Source organism: Bactrocera neohumeralis, chromosome 5 (genome assembly GCF_024586455.1).
Source record: "Bactrocera neohumeralis isolate Rockhampton chromosome 5, APGP_CSIRO_Bneo_wtdbg2-racon-allhic-juicebox.fasta_v2, whole genome shotgun sequence".
NCBI lineage: Eukaryota > Metazoa > Arthropoda > Insecta > Diptera > Tephritidae > Bactrocera > Bactrocera neohumeralis.
In genome coordinates, this window is record NC_065922.1 from 71247130 (window position 1) to 71250954 (window position 3825).

At 36.5% G+C, this 3825-nt stretch overlaps 1 non-coding gene across 1 annotated transcript; it reads left to right on the forward strand.

Annotated features, from left to right (window-relative positions):
- The first annotated feature begins 1079 nt into the window (after nucleotides 1-1079).
- LOC126760852 (U2 spliceosomal RNA) lies at nucleotides 1080-1275 on the forward strand. The gene has a single exon (XR_007667272.1). It is a non-coding gene; the product is annotated as a U2 spliceosomal RNA (small nuclear RNA).
- Nucleotides 1276-3825: the final 2550 nt, after the last annotated feature.

Consider the following 3825-nt stretch of genomic DNA (forward strand, 5'->3'; position numbering starts at 1 on the left):
CACACGCTTTGCCTATCACTTTTCACTTTCCACAATTCCGCTCGAACGCCGGATTTGTCGCTTTTAATTTAACAGCATTTTCAGCTCTTCAATTTATTTACCTCCCTCGGGGGTGGCGTGGTCGATAAGGGTGGTGTTGATATTGGTGCTTTTGTTGTTGCTGTTACTGACACTCCGCCGCCGTGAAGCGCACAAAGTGCATAAGTAATTGCAAATGGTGAAGCTGAGCTTGTGTGTAGTGAGGTGAGGGGAGGGCGGTCGCTGACATGACTACGTCACAACAAAAATTAAGCTGTCGAAGTTGAAAGTGATGACAGTTGTTGACGAGTATTGGCAACCATTTTGAATAAAGTAGATCAGAATTTGTTGTGAGTCTTGCAGTTGTTGTAGTTTACGGTGAAGAAGAAATTGGTTTGAATTTTGAATTTACGGACTAAACTTATGTTTTTTGGGTAGGATGACACACAAGTTTGGTGGCGAAAAGAGTAATTGAGCACTAAAAAGGCTTTAGAGCTGACGTCTTTGAGGTTCGAAACTTAATTGGTTATTGTTAAATCTGATGGATACTTGAAGACGCTAAGGTTAGTCCTTTGAGAATCCCAGCTAAGTTGTTCGAATCACTTTATTGTTATAAGTATTGCTCTAAAAGTTTTGAAACACGATACCGACTTGTCAATCCTTTGTAGGGATTGTAATCTCTACTTACCGGATCCATTCCGGTTACTGTCGTGAGAATGTCCGCAGCCTTAGTTAGCGGATTAAAGTTCCGCACTCCAACTTTCGATGCTTGCCTCTACTATAAAAAATAGACAGGGACTTTGCAAAACATTCTTTGTTGGACTTGGTTGAACTCTGAGCTTAAGATATTCCGTCACCTGAGCAAAAATGGCTCATGAGGTAATGCCAAGACTGCTTCCGTCCCGTTAAAACCATGGCAGGCCTTGGAGTATGTTTCTTTCCTTCAAGGTTTCACTCACTCGAAAAGCTTTAGCAAGAAAGCTTTGTGAAAAAACACAGATTACCAGGTTTTTGTATAATTGGAACTGGTTGGAAGGTCTCACGTTCAAAGCCGATGCAAGATCGCTTCTCGGCCTTATGGCTAAGATCAAAGTCTAGTATAGGTTCTTATCAGCTTAACATCTGATAGATCCTCCATCGGAGGACAACAAATGTTAAACTGATTTTTGGAAATCGACGGAGTTTTTTAGGAGCTTGCCCCACCTCATAGGAATCCTCAAAGCTTTTTTATAATAGTGGTACTCTGAGTGCGTCATTCACTCAGAAAGCTTTAAGAAGCAAACAAAACTCAGATTAGACAGGTTGTAATAAGAACTATTCGATCTTAAGGGCCGGATGGACTCACGATTTCAATATTAGTGTAACTCATTGGAAAGATTCGAAAAGCATACCATCCGTATATGGAGTTTTTTTGTTCACTGTAACCGCAACTGTCGTTTACCGTCTCCAAAGCTCTATCAAACTAGTGAGAATTTGTAAGTTTTCCAAAGCAGTTTAGCAAAGTTTCAAACCAATTGCGATATATACATATTTTTGAATAATGAAACCAAAAAACTGCTTCTGAGTTCCACATTCATGAGTTCCAGGCAACTAGTTTACTTGGACGACAGCGCTTCATGTTCTCCTTAAACTTTAATTGGTCTGAAAATGTGAAAAATCTGTTGTCAGGCAGGTTTTTATATTAAAAGAAGTAATCGAAAGGTATCAGTCAGGCGTCGGGCCGACCCAAAGATTTTTTTATTAGTGGAAATGTTTAATGAAACCATACTTCTATTATAGGATTTTTTACATTTCCGACTGTAACCGCGTAAGCGTTATCGACGCCAATAAAGAAGAAGATATTTCTATATTCAACTCGTATTTGGAATTTCTTAGAGCAAGTATTTCTTTAGAATATAAATTCTTTGGTATGAGATAATTCCATCAAAGAAACCTTTTTTTCCAATAAAGGAAGGAATAAAATAATGTAGTCTTGTCTCTTAAATTATAATTTAGACTCTCTCTTCAGAAGATCTTCTGTTTACTTCAGTGTGGAGTTAGGAATCCTCAAAGCTGCTGGTACTTAATATGGATCTCCTAGTTCACTTTTAAGTTCTGTTCCTCTTTAGTTGAAAATTAAGATCACTCTTCACCTGGTCTTTCCAACGGAGTCGAGGTTTTCCTCTCCCTTTGTGACAAAATTTATGCCCAGAAGTATACATTCTTTAGGTACTTTGATTGAATTTTTCGGTAGGAATTTCTCATTCAATTACTATCTGTTCCATTATGCAGCACTCTGGGTTCCTAAAACTGGATTAAATGCAGATAAATTATAATTTGACGTTTTCTCTCTAGAATATATGATGAAATTTGTTGAAGGCGTGTTCTACCTTTTGTTGTAGAGGTTGAGTTGAATATTGTTATAATAACTGTTTAATCAATCCTTCATTAAGTTCTTACTGCTAATCAATTTCTGTGCTTAACTTTTGTACCACATAAAAGCTTACTCGGACTCATTCTTGAAAGAGGGGATCTTTGAGCTCGGTTTTTTATTCTTCCAAATTAAACCATCAGTTTTTGGGATATCGATCTGAAAAATTGCACACGTCCTTTTCACTTCAAGAAGCTGCTTGTTTTGTCAGAACCGCCGATATAGAATCACTATAGCATATAGCTGACATACAAACTGAACGATCCAAATCAAGTTCTTGTATGGAAAACTTTTTTATTTGACGAGATATCTTCTTAAAATTTGGCATGGATTGTTATCCAAGGTAGCGTTATGAATTTCGAAGAAATTGCTTAGATCTGTTTACTATAGCATATGGCTGCCATACAAACTGAACAATCCAAATCAGGTTCTTGTTTGGAAAACTTTTTTATTTGACGAGATATCTTCCTAAAATTAGGCATGGATTATTATCCAAGGCAGTGGTACGAATTCTGAAAAAATTGCTTAGATCGGTTTACTATAGCATATAGCTGCCATACAAACTGACCGATCCAACTCAAATCCTTGTAAGAAAAACTTTTTGGTTTGACAATATATCTTCACGAAACTTGGCTCAGAATATTTTCCAAGGCAACGGTATAATCTCCGAAGAAATTTTTCAGATCATATCACTATAGCGTATAGCTGTCATACAAACTGAACGATCAAAATATTTTATGCTACAAGAAATGCACCTGTGGAGGGTATTATAGCTACGCTTAGCAATTTTTCTTTATTTAATAACCTATTTCTACAAGCTTTAACAGTTATTAATTAATTCATTACCTCGCCTAAATGTAGGCGTCGGTTACTTCGGCTAATCTTACATTACTGCTCGAGATTGAGTATGATTTTGTAGAAAAAATATTTGAGAATATCATTTATTTATGTTCTTTCAATCTAGTGTGTGTTGAAAAATTGCGTGATTAATGATTAATTGCTGCTCAAATTGGTAAGGCCAGTAATACTGCAGTTCAAATAAGTCCATAGTTTTATTAAACTTGTACAACAACAATTGAGTGAACAATTTTTATATAATATTGAAGTAGCGACATTAAGCTTTACTGTTACGTGACTATTTCGGCTGAAATCTATAAATTGTCACAGTTAGAGCCCATTTAACTAAATTTGCGCCTGCGGATAGACTAACATTTTTGCTATTTTTCACTAAAACTGTATTTAAGTCGCATGATTGTGTTGCATTTGTGCCATATTTGAATTAATATAGTTAAATAATGCTGCTGAATTTCCTTTTGCTGCAGCAAAAATGCATGCAGCTGATTTTGTTGCATGCCACATAGACCGTCAAAGCTGCTCGAGTGGTTAAATAGCGCAGA